Raw genomic sequence first — 17,859 nt, forward strand, 5'->3', positions numbered from 1 at the left:
GAGAACAGCCCCGCTTTAAGACCCAGGCCCACCGCCGGGGAAGGGACCAGCAGGGCTTGGCTCTCGGCCTCCGGGCAGCTTTGGCAAAGCTCCTCGTGACGTGCTGGATCTCACGACCGCGTCTATGGACGCGAGCGCTTTTAGCATCTCGGCCATCTCTCCTTCTTCTTTCGACCGTTTGGCTCTCTCTGCCTTCAGTTCTCGAACCAGGCCAGTTAATTCCTCCATCAGCACTGAGTTGGTCCTCGTCACCTTTCGGGAAGCGTCTGTGAGGCCGGGTATATTTAGCGACTCTCTCTCTAGCCTGGCGTTCTCTGAAGACGAGTCGATCCCCATATACTCCTCTTGAGCAGCGCTGAGCTTGTCAATGAGCTGGCATTTCTCCTCAATCGCTGCAGCCACTGCTTCTGCCAGCCGCTTTTCACGTCTCACGTAACGTCGACTTCTAACAGACTGAACAAGTCTGAAGAGAAATAAGAGACCCACCAGTAAACCGACGACAGGTGGGCGCATCACTGTCTCCCACTGGAGGCTGTGGCAAGTGAGGCGTGGACTCAGGCCATCGGGCAGCAGCGCCACCACCACCTCGCCCAGCTTGCCGAGGATCGGCCCAAAGCCCAGCTCCACAGAGGACGGCAGCCCCTCCATGGCACTGACCCACCACAGGGCTCTGCCCAGTCACCGTGGCAACACCAGCCACAACAAATGTCGGCTCCCGACATTCCGCCTGGAACCCGACCGGCAACTGACAGTCTGGAAAGGTCACTTACATGGTGGGGCTGGGGGGAGATCTGGAAATAAACTATGCGTAGCTCCATGACGGTTCAGTGTTCCTTCTGATTTCCCTCTTTCTTTTCGCTTTTTAGTCAAATCAAATGAAAATAGAGCGAAACGTGTCAACATTAGCTGCATGACTTGACAAATCTTCGACACTTCACGAACCCCTAGAGTGTCCAAACCCCCTCCCCTATATGAATCATTCCCATGACTACAGAAAACAGCCCTCTGCAACGTTTCAATTGAGACCCAACCACCCTCGACATGCGCAGCCTCTGTTTTCATTTCTGTTGACATCCTTCAGTTGGGTCGTGGCAGAACTTCATGAAAAGGAAGTAAATCACGGCCTACAGTTCGATGTCTGTCTGTTTTGCTCAAAGCAATGTTTTTTGAGATCTATATATTTTTCTTTGAATAAGCAGTACGCCCTCCTTTGAAGGCTGAGTATTTTGACCTCATGTAAATATATCCCAAAATGTCCAGCCCTTCACATAATAATGTACTTCTGCGTTAGTTCAAGCGTGGTATGTTATGAACAGAGATGCTGTGAAAATTCACGTATACGTCTGCCTTATAAGCACGTAGTTTCATTTACCTTGGGGGAAGAATACCCGGGAGCAGAAATGCTGGGTAGATACACGCTAAATGCCCTTTTATTTTGAAACCGTTTTCTTGAGGCACAATTTAGTGTCATCAATTCACACACCGAAATACGCCAATTCACTGATTTTTCTCTGTACAAGTGCAGAGTTGTGTAACTATCACAGTGCCGTTGTAGGAAAAGTCCATCACTCACCCTTGACTCTCTTGGCTGCATTCGACACAGTCGGTCCCTTCTCCTTGAAATGCTTCCATCACTTCGTTGCCGGTTCGGTCCATTCTACTCTTTCGAGGATTGTCTTGTCGTCGGCTGGCGTGTTTCTCTGACCTCAGTAGCCTTTCCTTCTCTGTCTCCATCGCTGACGTCTGTGTTTCTCCCAAACCTCTCAGCATCAGTGTTGACCCAGGACGTAGATCCTGGACCGCTTTTGAGCCCTTGCTGACCTTAGCCAGTCTCCGGACTTCAATGACATCTGTGCTGTCGTGACTTCCACGTTTATTTATCCTTTCCACACCTTGCCATCCAGTCCGGACTCACACCCACCCAGCTGCCTCCGTGACGTCCCCATGTGGACATCGAACGAGCCCACACCATACTCCAATTCTCCCCTGAACCCGCTCTCCCTCTTTTCCACGTGGGCAACTCCACCCCGACGGGGGTTCAGGCCCCAGCTTTGTGGTCTTTCTTGACCTCTCCCCTCTCTCCTCTTCACCTCCACCCCATCGGCAAAGCCTTCATTCCCAGCATCAGAGTAATGCCCTCATCCGGCCATTCCTTGCCTCCCGCTACCCTACCTGTTCAGAGTCGCCTTCACCTTTTGACAACATGAGCGTGGCTGCTCCTAACCAAGCTCCTTCTCCTGCCCTCAGCCGTGCAGTCGGTTCTCCACCCAGCTCCAGAGGATCCAGTCAGGTCCGTCCTCAGCTCACGCCCCCAGCAGCTTTCCACTCATCAGAGTGCAAGTCAAACACACCCATGCCCCAGGAGCCCTACGGGATCTGACCCCCGCTTACCTCCCCGGTCGAACTGCACAGCTGGGCCCTCACGCGCTCTGCCCCAGCCTCGCAGGCCTCCTTCCTGCTCCACGAGTGCGCCAAGATGCTCCTGCCCCAGGGCTTGACGTTTCCTCTTCTCTCCGCCTTGAATCCCTGTCCTGTGAGACCCACGTGCTGGTCTCCCTCCTTCCCTTCAGGTCTCTGCTCAAGCGTCTCCCTGTCAGTGTCACCGCTTAGTCTCCAATACCTATCACAGGACCTATCCAGTCCCCATCATGACACGTGCAGTGTGAAGGCAGAGAAAAGCATGACTGAGTTACGTGAGCACCAAAAGTCTACTTTAGTGGATTGTACTAAGCCTGCGACTTTTTCCAGATCTGCATGTGGACATACACGTCATCGTAGCGCAGTCCCTCCTTAGTCTTCAGATTTCCAATTAATTTCTTCAAGGTCGTCTCGGGAAATATTCCTCGGCTTGAGAAGACGTAACAGTAAAGAGCAGAAGAGCAGCTAAAGATATATACGAGTACTTAAATGTATCTCCCAGTCATGCAACTTCTCGTAACGGATGCTGTGGGAGGGGAGCCCATGAGAAGGGTAATCGCCTGACCTCGTGCGTCTGCCCTGTGGTTGTGAGGAATGGTGTGTGTCCACGGATGTGCGTGTGACCTGTGCGGGAAGTCACGGTTCTGGAAGGCTTATCAGTATCTGCTTCTGCTCCCTCCAGGCCCAGCCTCACGGGGAGCTCACAGTCAAGTTCAGTCCTTGGGAATTTTCTGGAAGCCTCTTTCTTTCCCCGGCACAGAACTGGGGGATAAGAGCCCCATGGCTCTTCCTCATGCTCAAGGCAGAGCCGGGGATGTGGGGTCCACTCCAGCACATTCCCCTGCACCCACGAAACTCCGATCATAAAAGAAGAACCACCGAGATCGAGCCAGCTCCTCCCTTTCCAGGACACTGCAGATCACCTCTCTGGGATTTGGAGCAGGACCCAAGGCTGGCTCTGGTCTCACAGGCCTGTGCTCCTTCCCTTGACTCGGCTGTACACTCCCAGCCATGCATTTGTTCCGAGGCTGTGCCATCTCTCCGTAGCGTTGGCTCTCCCTGGCTGTCACAGGAAGGGAGCTCAGCCAGGGCTTGCCTCTCCCTTTGTCGTCGGAGGCAAACCACAGGACATGTCCACTGTGGGTCGCATGAATTCCCCTTCCCTGCGTATCCCCTTGGAAGAACAGGCAGAAATTCTCAGATCCACATTCCCCATAGAGGACGCCTGGAGGCTGAGCTCCCTGCATCATGTCGCCGGGTCGGAAATTCCTTCACAGAAGGGAACAGCTTGACGGTGGCCTCCCAGGGCCATTGGCCCTCCTGGCCAAAGTCTCCCCAGAGCAGAAGGGGGGGTAGAGTCCACGGAAAGTTCTGCCCATACAAGGTGGTAGCAGTATTGTGTATGTGAAACTAAATCTGCAGATTTTAGGTTTCGTCTGGAGTGCAAAGAAAACAGACGATCACGGGATCAGATGTGAAAAGTCGTTTAGCCGACTGGTTTGCGAACAGCGGCACCAAGCGTTCTCGCGGATGGGGACAGCGGGGACGCAGCAACAAACTGGGGAGAGTGGGGCGGTGGCGGTTCTTCGCTGCTTACAGCCCACAAAACCCTCCACTCCCCGGGGGACGGTAGGATCAAGAGTGCCGTGAACACCCAGGGGACTGGATCTGGCTCTACCTTCCTGACCAGGGATCCCAGGCCTGAAGAGACAGCCCGAGGCAGAACAGAGCCTCATCACAGGTTGTGGAAGACTTAATCACCGTGCTAATGAATGGGCTTGAAAATGATTCTCAACTCTCTTCTATACTAACGGTGAACACCTCGAATTTAAAGTTACAAACACATCATTGATATCAGCATCAAAAATGACATACACAGGTGTAAATCTAAACACTTACGCACAAGATCGATGTGAGGAGGTCTACAACACGCTGACAGAAGAAATCACAGAAGACCAACAGCAATGCAGACTTCCTCCATGTTTCTTCATAGGTTGACTCGGTATTGTTCAGCAGATGTCAGCTCTTCCCAACAGGATCTACAGAGTCAAGACAATCCTAGTGAAGATCCCAGCGGCAGACTCAACACGCCTCCCCAGTATTGAAGCAGAACATAGTGAGAGGAAGGTACGGTACTACCATCTTCGGGACTGCCTCTAAAGCTACACTACTCGATAAAGGGTGTGTGTGGTGGTGGTGGGCCTCCTGGAAACAGTCAGTGAGGAGGGGGCACGTGATGGGGTAATTAGGAGGCGGGGAGGGCGGGGTGGCGGTGGCGGTGGCGGGGGGGCGGGGGGGGGCGGCAGGGGGCGGCTTGTCCAGAGGGAGTGGCATCTGGACGAGGCCTTGAAGGACAGGGAGGACTTGAAGGTTGGAGGCAGGTGGGAAGAGAGGCCCCTGCAGCCTGAGGGAGGCGACAGCAGGAAGCACGGCACGGAGGAGGGGAGGGCACTGCTGTGTGAGTGTGGGGTGACAGAGCACCAGGAGCTGGCACTGCGGGCAGCCAGGCCCTTCCCTTCCTCCTGTAAATCTGACCTGTGAGCCGCCAAAGCCGCAGTCCCCGTTCCAGACAGTGGACATTCAGTCCAGCGCAGGACCGCAGCCTGCCTCCCGGGGCTGGACTTCTAGGTGGGGACAACAGGCGGGGCCCCATCCTCAGGGACCATCTGGGCACACATTTAATAAGAGGTGCCCACGGAAGTGGGGTGCACCGTGGCATGGCACAGGAGCCGCACTGAGCGGGGGCCCTTTGGGGGGGTTCCCCTAGAGCTGCAGGTGGTCAGGAGGGCCCAAGTGGAGAAGGAGTCGCTCGTCCCCGTCCACCCCTGCCCACCTCTGGGCTCTGAGCACGTTCGCCACACCATGGTCAAGGGCTCCACGCGTGGCGTGAACTGTTTCTTTGCAGACTCATTTTCCAAGCGCGGCCTTCGACGGGATTCGCTGGTGACGGGATGTTTGCCTCGCCACCTCCCACCTTCCCAGCCAAACCAGGGATCGGGGTGGCAGCGGGGTTCCCGGAAGTTCACAAAAGTGGAAACACGCCGCTCCTCTCTCAAAGGCAAGACGGAGGTGAGAAGAACCCCCTCCTCCCTCGGTCACTGACACCTAGGGAGCTTTCGAGGTTAGCGCCTTCAAAGATCTGTTTTCTTCACCAGGTACAGTTCTATACCCGTTTGGAATGTAAAAATTATATGCGTCTTCAGGAAGGGGAAAAAGTCACCGAAATGTCACCTCGAGAGGCCCATTTCAAGCCACTGTGGCAAGTATTCTTCCGCGTGTTAGGAAGTGAGCTCTTCCTTGAGCAGCCCTGGTTCTGAGGAGGAGCCTCACGACGCATCCACAAATGGCAACGTGTGAGGCCCTCGAGCCCGGAGCGACGTCTGGGCCTCTCGGCCCTTCCTCCTGGCTCTAAAAGGCAACCCCGCTTCCAGAGCGAGGAGCTGCCCTAAAACCTGAGAACTGGCATCACCCCCGGGCCCTCCCTGCCAAAAACAAAGAAAGAAATGGGGACAGGAGAAGTATCAAGAGGAAAGAAGAGAGGCCAGCTTCATCTCTGTCCCCTAGAAATGCCACCATAAAACCCACGCCAGCTACACACACCATCTTTTAGGGCCTCCCAGCCCCCTCGACCCGCCCCCACCACCCCCAACCCCACAAATGGATTCAGGCTCAGTGGACCTTCAAGACAGCTGCTTGAGGCTTCCTGTGCTCCCCTGGTCACCTGGCTCCCATGGGACACCTGGCTTCTGTTCTCTACTGTTTTCATCTGTGAGGCCTCCAAGCCCAGGACACCAGAGGCAGGCCTGGGCTGATTACTGACCCTTCCACTCCAGAGAAAGGAAGAGGTAAATATTCACTTCACTTCTCTGGGCCTCAGCTTCTGCATCTGTAAGATGGGCTCTCGCCGCAAACAGGCCCATGGAGTCTACCCTGTGGCATCTTCTCGGCCCTTGGACATCGTCTCTGCTACGGGAACTTCCCTCCCCGATGCCCCTGCGTACTTCTATCTGCAGCCGTGAACGCTCCTCTGAGCGCAGACACCTGTCTCCTCCGAACATTCGGTATTTCTACTCTGCTGGCTGAGGGGCCCTGAAACCTAACTCTCACAGAGACCCACTCTGATTTCCCGTCCAAAGGCACTCCTCTGCCATTCCCCCCATCTCGCTGAAGGACACCACCCCTCACCTGGGGCTCCCGTCCCCATGCCGACGCCTCTCTTTTCTCACACCCACAGGCATCAGCACGTCTCACGGTCTCTGCCTGCAGGACAGGTCCCGGATCCCACCCCATCTCTCCGTCTCCACCTCCACCGCTGCCCGGGGGCAGCCTTCACCATCCTCAGCCTCGAGTCCCTGCCATGCTCTCCCACAGGTTTCCCTCTGTTCTCCTCTTCCCCATGGCAGCTTCTGTCCTCTGAAAGGGAAACCAAACTCTTTACGGTGGATTCGACTCCCTCCACCTTCTGACCCCTGATGGCCTTGACCCCCTTCTCTCTGGCTTCACTCACTGCACTCGGGCCACTCTGGCTCCTGGTCGCTTCTCACACTCACCGTGCTCATGCCGCCTTCAGAGCCATGGCCCGTTCTGCCCCCCCTGCCTACAGAGCTCTCCTCCAGGGCTCCTCAGTGCTCAGGTGACCACTCCCACCGAGAGTGTGTGTCTAGGCAAGTGTGCCCCCCATTCCCACACCCATCACCCCTTACCCTGCCTTGTTTATTCTTCTCCAGAACATTCGTTATCACCTAATATGCCATGTCTTCTACTCAATTTGATTCTTTAGCACCTGCCTGTCCTTCCTAAAATGTCAGCAACACAAGGGCAGGCTCTCGCATTCTAGTCTTCATTGCTCTGTTGCCAAGGCAAGCACAGGTTTTTGGTTTGTTGCTTTCTCTCGACTTAAGAGGAGAAATCCTTTCTGTGCTGCTGATGCTGTCTCTGCCATTTGTCTCATGTGACCCCTCCTATTTGCTCCAACTGCCACTTGCTGCTTTCCTGCCACTAGAGTCATCCGCAGCTGGTGCTCGTTGCCTAACTGGGGGACATTATCTGTGAGTGAAACTAGGAATGATCGAGACCCTCACTTCGTCACATGGGAGAGAAACCCCTGAGACTTCCCTCAGCTTTCCAGTGTGGAGCGTTAGCTGGTGAGTAGAGGGGGCCGAGGGCAGCAACGAGGAGGTTCCCCCCAGATGTCAAAGGTGATTTCCTCTTCATCAGTAAACTCTCCCTCGGCCTTCGTGTAGTGCAAGGACAAACCTCCACGTAGTTTATCATTTGTTTCTTGAAAATTGTTTAGCCGTTGCCACATTAGAATCAAGTCACAAAAGAAGGCAAACCTCTCTCTAACCAGGCAATCTAACTTGATCCCCAAAGAGATCGATCAGCTTTTTCTTTTTCTAACCACTACACACTTAGTCCAAGAAAGCTCCTTCGACTTGTGAGTCGCGACTGTTGGGAATACTACTCTGAAACAAGACTGCTGTCGATTGCTAAAAGTCTTGACTGCTACATGGCGCACATTTACAACTTTCAATGCAACACTGAGACAGACACCGTTAATAATTCACTGAAGTTTAATATATACATAATATTTACACAATATCGTCTAGAGAAAGGTAGTTTGATGAAGGTTCAATTTAAGGAAAAGATCAGTCTCTTCTTCACTACTAACGAGGGATAATCCAAACAGTCCGTGAAGTGAAACAAAGTCCCACTTTTCTTGGTGTGCTCTAGGAATTCCAAAAGTCTGTCGATTTGGAGGAACTGACCGCGAAGGAGCCGTCTGCGGTGTCCAGCAGGCGAAGGTACAGGATCTCCAGCCCAGCGAAGGGGCTCCCCTGCATCCACTGGCCTCAGGAACGCTCCGATGGAGGTCCAGCTGGCTGGAGGCAGCCAGGCGGCTTGGGAGGCCTGCGTGGAGGGGGAGAGAACAGCCCCGCTTTAAGACCCAGGCCCACCGCCGGGGAAGGGACCAGCAGGGCTTGGCTCTCGGCCTCCGGGCAGCTTTGGCAAAGCTCCTCGTGACGTGCTGGATCTCACGACCGCGTCTATGGACGCGAGCGCTTTTAGCATCTCGGCCATCTCTCCTTCTTCTTTCGACCGTTTGGCTCTCTCTGCCTTCAGTTCTCGAACCAGGCCAGTTAATTCCTCCATCAGCACTGAGTTGGTCCTCGTCACCTTTCGGGAAGCGTCTGTGAGGCCGGGTATATTTAGCGACTCTCTCTCTAGCCTGGCGTTCTCTGAAGACGAGTCGATCCCCATATACTCCTCTTGAGCAGCGCTGAGCTTGTCAATGAGCTGGCATTTCTCCTCAATCGCTGCAGCCACTGCTTCTGCCAGCCGCTTTTCACGTCTCACGTAACGTCGACTTCTAACAGACTGAACAAGTCTGAAGAGAAATAAGAGACCCACCAGTAAACCGACGACAGGTGGGCGCATCACTGTCTCCCACTGGAGGCTGTGGCAAGTGAGGCGTGGACTCAGGCCATCGGGCAGCAGCGCCACCACCACCTCGCCCAGCTTGCCGAGGATCGGCCCAAAGCCCAGCTCCACAGAGGACGGCAGCCCCTCCATGGCACTGACCCACCACAGGGCTCTGCCCAGTCACCGTGGCAACACCAGCCACAACAAATGTCGGCTCCCGACATTCCGCCTGGAACCCGACCGGCAACTGACAGTCTGGAAAGGTCACTTACATGGTGGGGCTGGGGGGAGATCTGGAAATAAACTATGCGTAGCTCCATGACGGTTCAGTGTTCCTTCTGATTTCCCTCTTTCTTTTCGCTTTTTAGTCAAATCAAATGAAAATAGAGCGAAACGTGTCAACATTAGCTGCATGACTTGACAAATCTTCGACACTTCACGAACCCCTAGAGTGTCCAAACCCCCTCCCCTATATGAATCATTCCCATGACTACAGAAAACAGCCCTCTGCAACGTTTCAATTGAGACCCAACCACCCTCGACATGCGCAGCCTCTGTTTTCATTTCTGTTGACATCCTTCAGTTGGGTCGTGGCAGAACTTCATGAAAAGGAAGTAAATCACGGCCTACAGTTCGATGTCTGTCTGTTTTGCTCAAAGCAATGTTTTTTGAGATCTATATATTTTTCTTTGAATAAGCAGTACGCCCTCCTTTGAAGGCTGAGTATTTTGACCTCATGTAAATATATCCCAAAATGTCCAGCCCTTCACATAATAATGTACTTCTGCGTTAGTTCAAGCGTGGTATGTTATGAACAGAGATGCTGTGAAAATTCACGTATACGTCTGCCTTATAAGCACGTAGTTTCATTTACCTTGGGGGAAGAATACCCGGGAGCAGAAATGCTGGGTAGATACACGCTAAATGCCCTTTTATTTTGAAACCGTTTTCTTGAGGCACAATTTAGTGTCATCAATTCACACACCGAAATACGCCAATTCACTGATTTTTCTCTGTACAAGTGCAGAGTTGTGTAACTATCACAGTGCCATTGTAGGAAAAGTCCATCACTCACCCTTGACTCTCTTGGCTGCATTCGACACAGTCGGTCCCTTCTCCTTGAAATGCTTCCATCACTTCGTTGCCGGTTCGGTCCATTCTACTCTTTCGAGGATTGTCTTGTCGTCGGCTGGCGTGTTTCTCTGACCTCAGTAGCCTTTCCTTCTCTGTCTCCATCGCTGACGTCTGTGTTTCTCCCAAACCTCTCAGCATCAGTGTTGACCCAGGACGTAGATCCTGGACCGCTTTTGAGCCCTTGCTGACCTTAGCCAGTCTCCGGACTTCAATGACATCTGTGCTGTCGTGACTTCCACGTTTATTTATCCTTTCCACACCTTGCCATCCAGTCCGGACTCACACCCACCCAGCTGCCTCCGTGACGTCCCCATGTGGACATCGAACGAGCCCACACCATACTCCAATTCTCCCCTGAACCCGCTCTCCCTCTTTTCCACGTGGGCAACTCCACCCCGACGGGGGTTCAGGCCCCAGCTTTGTGGTCTTTCTTGACCTCTCCCCTCTCTCCTCTTCACCTCCACCCCATCGGCAAAGCCTTCATTCCCAGCATCAGAGTAATGCCCTCATCCGGCCATTCCTTGCCTCCCGCTACCCTACCTGTTCAGAGTCGCCTTCACCTTTTGACAACATGAGCGTGGCTGCTCCTAACCAAGCTCCTTCTCCTGCCCTCAGCCGTGCAGTCGGTTCTCCACCCAGCTCCAGAGGATCCAGTCAGGTCCGTCCTCAGTTAACGCCCCCAGCAGCTTTCCACTCATCAGAGTGCAAGTCAAACACACCCATGCCCCAGGAGCCCTACGGGATCTGACCCCCGCTTACCTCCCCGGTCGAACTGCACAGCTGGGCCCTCACGCGCTCTGCCCCAGCCTCGCAGGCCTCCTTCCTGCTCCACGAGTGCGCCAAGATGCTCCTGCCCCAGGGCTTGACGTTTCCTCTTCTCTCTGCCTTGAATCCCTGTCCTGTGAGACCCACGTGCTGGTCTCCCTCCTTCCCTTCAGGTCTCTGCTCAAGCGTCTCCCTGTCAGTGTCACCGCTTAGTCTCCAATACCTATCACAGGACCTATCCAGTCCCCATCATGACACGTGCAGTGTGAAGGCAGAGAAAAGCATGACTGAGTTACGTGAGCACCAAAAGTCTACTTTAGTGGATTGTACTAAGCCTGCGACTTTTTCCAGATCTGCATGTGGACATACACGTCATCGTAGCGCAGTCCCTCCTTAGTCTTCAGATTTCCAATTAATTTCTTCAAGGTCGCCTCGGGAAATATTCCTCGGCTTGAGAAGACGTAACAGTAAAGAGCAGAAGAGCAGCTAAAGATATATACGAGTACTTAAATGTATCTCCCAGTCATGCAACTTCCCGTAACGGATGCTGTGGGAGGGGAGCCCATGAGAAGGGTAATCGCCTGACCTCGTGCGTCTGCCCTGTGGTTGTGAGGAATGGTGTGTGTCCACGGATGTGCGTGTGACCTGTGCGGGAAGTCACGGTTCTGGAAGGCTTATCAGTATCTGCTTCTGCTCCCTCCAGGCCCAGCCTCACGGGGAGCTCACAGTCAAGTTCAGTCCTTGGGAATTTTCTGGAAGCCTCTTTCTTTCCCCGGCACAGAACTGGGGGATAAGAGCCCCATGGCTCTTCCTCATGCTCAAGGCAGAGCCGGGGATGTGGGGTCCACTCCAGCACATTCCCCTGCACCCACGAAACTCCGATCATAAAAGAAGAACCACCGAGATCGAGCCAGCTCCTCCCTTTCCAGGACACTGCAGATCACCTCTCTGGGATTTGGAGCAGGACCCAAGGCTGGCTCTGGTCTCACAGGCCTGTGCTCCTTCCCTTGACTCGGCTGTACACTCCCAGCCATGCATTTGTTCCGAGGCTGTGCCATCTCTCCGTAGCGTTGGCTCTCCCTGGCTGTCACAGGAAGGGAGCTCAGCCAGGGCTTGCCTCTCCCTTTGTCGTCGGAGGCAAACCACAGGACATGTCCACCGTGGGTCGCATGAATTCCCCTTCCCTACGTATCCCCTTGGAAGAACAGGCAGAAATTCTCAGATCCACATTCCCCATAGAGGACGCCTGGAGGCTGAGCTCCCTGCATCATGTCGCCGGGTCGGAAATTCCTTCACAGAAGGGAACAGCTTGACGGTGGCCTCCCAGGGCCATTGGCCCTCCTGGCCAAAGTCTCCCCAGAGCAGAAGGGGGGGTAGAGTCCACGGAAAGTTCTGCCCATACAAGGTGGTAGCAGTATTGTGTATGTGAAACTAAATCTGCAGATTTTAGGTTTCGTCTGGAGTGCAAAGAAAACAGACGATCACGGGATCAGATGTGAAAAGTCGTTTAGCCGACTGGTTTGCGAACAGCGGCACCAAGCGTTCTCGCGGATGGGGACAGCGGGGACGCAGCAACAAACTGGGGAGAGTGGGGCGGTGGCGGTTCTTCGCTGCTTACAGCCCACAAAACCCTCCACTCCCCGGGGGACGGTAGGATCAAGAGTGCCGTGAACACCCAGGGGACTGGATCTGGCTCTACCTTCCTGACCAGGGATCCCAGGCCTGAAGAGACAGCCCGAGGCAGAACAGAGCCTCATCACAGGTTGTGGAAGACTTAATCACCGTGCTAATGAATGGGCTTGAAAATGATTCTCAACTCTCTTCTATACTAACGGTGAACACCTCGAATTTAAAGTTACAAACACATCATTGATATCAGCATCAAAAATGACACACACAGGTGTAAATCTAAACACTTACGCACAAGATCGATGTGAGGAGGTCTACAACACGCTGACAGAAGAAATCACAGAAGACCAACAGCAATGCAGACTTCCTCCATGTTTCTTCATAGGTTGACTCGGTATTGTTCAGCAGATGTCAGCTCTTCCCAACAGGATCTACAGAGTCAAGACAATCCTAGTGAAGATCCCAGCGGCAGACTCAACACGCCTCCCCAGTATTGAAGCAGAACATAGTGAGAGGAAGGTACGGTACTACCATCTTCGGGACTGCCTCTAAAGCTACACTACTCGATAAAGGGTGTGTGTGGTGGTGGTGGGCCTCCTGGAAACAGTCAGTGAGGAGGGGGCACGTGATGGGGTAATTAGGCGGGGAGGGCGGGGTGGCGGTGGCGTGGGGGCGGGGGGGGCGGCAGGGGGCGGCTTGTCCAGAGGGAGTGGCATCTGGACGAGGCCTTGGAGGACAGGGAGGACTTGAAGGTTGGAGGCAGGTGGGAAGAGAGGCCCCTGCAGCCTGAGGGAGGCGACAGCAGGAAGCACGGCACGGAGGAGGGGAGGGCACTGCTGTGTGAGTGTGGGGTGACAGAGCACCAGGAGCTGGCACTGCGGGCAGCCAGGCCCTTCCCTTCCTCCTGTAAATCTGACCTGTGAGCCGCCAAAGCCGCAGTCCCTGTTCCAGACAGTGGACATTCAGTCCAGCGCAGGACCGCAGCCCGCCTCCCGGGGCTGGACTTCTAGGTGGGGACAACAGGCGGGGCCCCATCCTCAGGGACCATCTGGGCACACATTTAATAAGAGGTGCCCACGGAAGTGGGGTGCACCGTGGCATGGCACAGGAGCCCCACTGAGCGGGGGCCCTTTGGGGGCCCTAGAGCTGCAGGTGGTCAGTAGGGCCCAAGTGGAGAAGGAGTCGCTCGTCCCCGTCCACCCCTGCCCACCTCTGGGCTCTGTGCACGTTCACGACACGATGGTCAAGGGCTCCACGCGTGGCGTGAACTGTTTCTTTGCAGACTCATTTTCCAAGCGCGGCCTTCGACGGGATTCTCTGGTGACGGGATGTTTGCTTCGCCACCTCCCACCTTCCCAGCCAAACCAGGGATCGGGGTGGCAGCGGGGTTCCCGGAAGTTCACAAAAGTGGAAACACGCCGCTCCTCTCTCAAAGGCAAGACGGAGGTCAGAAGAACCCCCTCCTCCCTCGGTCACTGACATCTAGGGAGCTTTCGAGGTTAGCGCCTTCAAAGATGTGTTTTCTTCACCAGGTACAGTTCTATCCCCGGTTGGAATGTACAAAATTACATGCGTCTTCAGGAAGGGGAAAATGTCACTGAAATGTCACCTCGAAAGGCCCATTTCAAGCCACTGTGGCAAGTATTCTTCCGCACGTTAGGAAGTGAGCTCTTCCTTGAGCAGCCCTGGTTCTGAGGAGGAGCCTCACGACGCATCCACAAATGGCAACGTGTGACGCCCTGGAGGCCGGAGTGACGTCTCGGCCTCTTTGTCCTGCCTCCTGACTCTGAAAGGAAACCACACTTTCATAGCTATGCAATACATTGAAGTATATCTTATATATCCTAAGATTCACCTATAAGTGTATAATTCAATGATTTTTATAATTCTACAGAATTCTACAATGATCACAATATTTCATTTTTAGTATATTTCCCTCACCTTAAGAGTTATCTCAAAATTTATAGTATTTGTTGCATTTGACACAGTTCGTCCCTCTCTTCTTGAAATACTTCTATCACCTATCTTACAATCCATCACACGGCACTATACCCTTTTCTTTTTGTACTCAATGGCCTTTCCTTCCCTGTCTATATTGCAGGTTTCTATTTTGTCCCTTATTTCTCGGCATTAGTTTTAACTGAAGGCTCAATTCCTAGCCTGATGTCAGCAAAATGGTGGAATAAGCTCTTCCACCACTTATCCCGTTGTGGAAACTTCAATTCGAATAATGATCCACTCATGAAAATATCTTCACAAGAGCCAAAGATTCCAGGTGAGTGATTAAAGCACCTTGGCGGACCACAGAAACAAGGAAAGACTCATTCAAGAGAGTAGAAAGAACAGTTTTACATTACCCTGCCCACTCCCCCCCGAGCCTGAGCACTCCAGCCTAGGGAACATACTCTCCCTGTTGGGAGAGGAGAATGAAGTGAGCACCCAACTTCACCAGACCCCAGTACCTGCCCCCCCCCAGTGAACCCCAGAGCCAAGCCTGTCCCCACAGCCCCAGGCACCTGTAGACCCAGCCCCTATGTTCAACCCAGCACCAAGATAGACTTTGCATTCCCAGGCTCTGGTCTGGCCCAGTGCCTGGCCCGGCTCTGTAGACCCAGTCTCCAGGCTAGCACCTGCAGCCCCAGGCTCTAGACTGGCACCTGTGGACCCAGGCTCCAGACTTGCTCCTGCAGTCTTATGCTCTGGCACCCCACCCAGTGAAATATGGCCCCTGCAGCCCCAGGTTCCAGTAGAACAAGGCTCCTGGCCTACTCCAGTGGACACAAGGTCCCGGCCTGCCCCAGTAGAACCCAACATCAGGCTGGCCTCATACATCCAGGCTCTATGACTCTCCACATGTACTCTGGCTCCAGGCCCGTCTCTGCACAAAGCTGACCTTAGGAACCCAGGATCCATGGCTGCCCGCTTGGGTCCAGGCTTCAGACCCAATATTACATTCCCACCCATCAGGTCTGCCTCCATGAACCTAGGATCCAGGCCTGTCCGCAATGGACACCGGCACCATGCCACGCACCACAAACTCAGGTCCAGGACCATCCCTGTGAACCCAGGTGTCAGGCACACCCCAGCACCAGGTGAGCTCCTGTGAACTCAGGCTCAAGTTTCACACTAGCACCAGGTTGGCTCCTGGACCCAGAAGCCAGGCTGCCTTCGCAAACCCAGTCACCAGACGCACCCCAGTGGTCCCTGGTGCCTAGTCAGTTCTTGCTAACTCAACACCCAGGTCCACCCAAATAGACCCAGGCCCCAGACCAACCACTACGGACTTAGGTGCCACACCTGCTCCAGTGGACCCAGGTTCCAGACCTGCTTTTGTGAACCCAGGTACCAGACTGGCCCCTGGGAACCCAGGTGCATGGCCTGCCCACCTGCTGACCTAGGTACCAAAGAAGCCTGCTCAAGGACTCTAGCAGCAATCCTGTTCATACCCACCACCAGAATGCCCATCCAGAATCTCTACATAAACTGATTGGTGAAGGGATTTCCCTTCATACATGCTGCAGCCCGTATGTAAAGACAGAAAGAGGTGCCTACTTCTTCAAATGCACAGTCACCAACAAAATGCCACAAGCATCAAGAATAATCAAGGAAACATGACAGTACCAAGGAACAAAATAAAGCACCAGTATCTGACCCAAAGGAAATGCAGATCTATTGACTGCCAACAAAAAAAATTGAAAATAACAGTCTGAACAAAGCTCAGTGAGCTAGAAGAGAACACAGACAACCAAGTAAAATGGAAAGAGAATACAGGAACAAAATAAGAAGTTCAAAACAGAGAAATCATAAAAAGAACTCAACAGAAATTCTGGAGCTGAAGTACACGAGGATTGACTGAAAAATTCACAGAGAGTTTCAAAAACAGAAATATAAAGGATCATAAGAGACTATTACAAACGATTATAGTCCAACAAAGTGGACAACCTAGAGGAAATATATAAATTCCTAGAAACACACAATCTACTAAGACTTAATCATGAAGAAATAAAAAAATCTGAAGAGACCATTAAGGAGTAAGGAGATTGAAACAGTCATCAAAAAAAACCTCCCAACAAAGAAAAGCCCAAGACCAGATGACTTCAGGGTGAATTCTACCAAACATTTAAAGAAGAATCAATGCCAATTCTTCTCAAACCCTTCCAAACAATTAAAGAGGAGGAAACATTCCCAAACTCATTTTACCAGGCCAACATGATGCTAATACCAAAGCAAGATAAGGACACTGCAAGAAAAGAAAACTACAGGTCAATATTCCTGATCAATACAGATGCTAAATTCTCATATTAGCAAACCAAATTCAGCAGCACATTAAAAGGATTATACATCACGATCAAGTAGGGATAATACCCCTAAGATACAAAGATGGTTCAACTTACGCATATCAATAAACATAATACGCAACATTAATAGAATAAAGATACAAATTGAATGATCCTCTCCATATGTAGAAAAACCATTTGACAAAACTCAACATTCTTTCCTGATAAAAACTCTTAACGATTTGGGTATAGATGAAATAAACGTCAACATAATAAAGGGCATATAGGACAAGCCCACAGCTACCATCATACTCAACAGAGAATGGTTGAAAGCTTATCCTCAAAGATCAGGAAAAAGACAAGAGTGCCCACTTTCACCACTTCTGTTCAACTTACTACTGGAAGTCCTAGCCAGAGCAATGAGGCAAGGAAGAGAAATAAGACATCTAAATCAGAAAGTAGAAGTAAAATTGTCTCTGTTTGCAGATGACACAATCTTCTATGTAGAAAATCCTAAAGACGCCACCAAAAAACTGTTAGAACTAATAAACAAATTTAGTAAAGGTACAGGATACAAAATAAACATAGAAATCTTAGTTGTATTTCTATACACTAATAATAAACTATTTGAAAAATAAATTCTTAAAAATCCCCATTTACAATAGCAACAAAAACAATAAATGACTTAGGAATAAATTTAACCAAAGTAATAAAAGATCTGTATACTGAAAACTATAAAACACTGATGGAAGAATTGAAGAAGACATAAATAAATGGAAAGATATCCTGTGATCATGGATCAGAAGAATTAATATTGTTAAAATGTCTGTACTATCCAAAGCCATCTCTAATGGCATTTTTTACATAAATAGAAAAAAAACATAAGATTTTTATAGACCACACGAGAGCCCAAATAGCCAAAGCAATATTGAGAAAGAGGAACAAAGCCGGAGGCACTGTACTTCCTGAATCAAATTATTACACAAACTGTAATAATAAAAACAGTATGGTACTGGCATAAATCCAGACACATACACCAATGGAACAGAATCAAGTGCCCAGAAATAAACCCATGCATATACACTAATATTTGACAAGGGAGCCAAGAATACTCAATGGGGAAAGGATAGTCTAGTCAACAAATGGTGTTGGGGAAAGTACATATTCACTTGCAAAGGAATGAAATTGGACCCCTACCTTACTCCATCAACAA

At 51.9% G+C, this 17,859-nt stretch overlaps 1 long non-coding RNA gene across 1 annotated transcript in view; it reads left to right on the plus strand.

The window, feature by feature from the left end:
• LOC131402887 (uncharacterized) overlaps nucleotides 1-14,736 on the plus strand; it is a 65,135-nt gene extending 50,399 nt beyond the window's left edge. Inside the window, exon 3 of the long non-coding RNA XR_009219046.1 lies at nucleotides 14,471-14,736. This is a non-coding gene — a long non-coding RNA (uncharacterized LOC131402887). The remainder of the gene's footprint in view (nucleotides 1-14,470) is intronic.
• The last annotated feature ends 3,123 nt before the right edge of the window (nucleotides 14,737-17,859 follow it).

Source organism: Diceros bicornis, unplaced genomic scaffold, assembly GCF_020826845.1.
Source record: "Diceros bicornis minor isolate mBicDic1 unplaced genomic scaffold, mDicBic1.mat.cur scaffold_324_ctg1, whole genome shotgun sequence".
Lineage (NCBI taxonomy): Eukaryota > Metazoa > Chordata > Mammalia > Perissodactyla > Rhinocerotidae > Diceros > Diceros bicornis.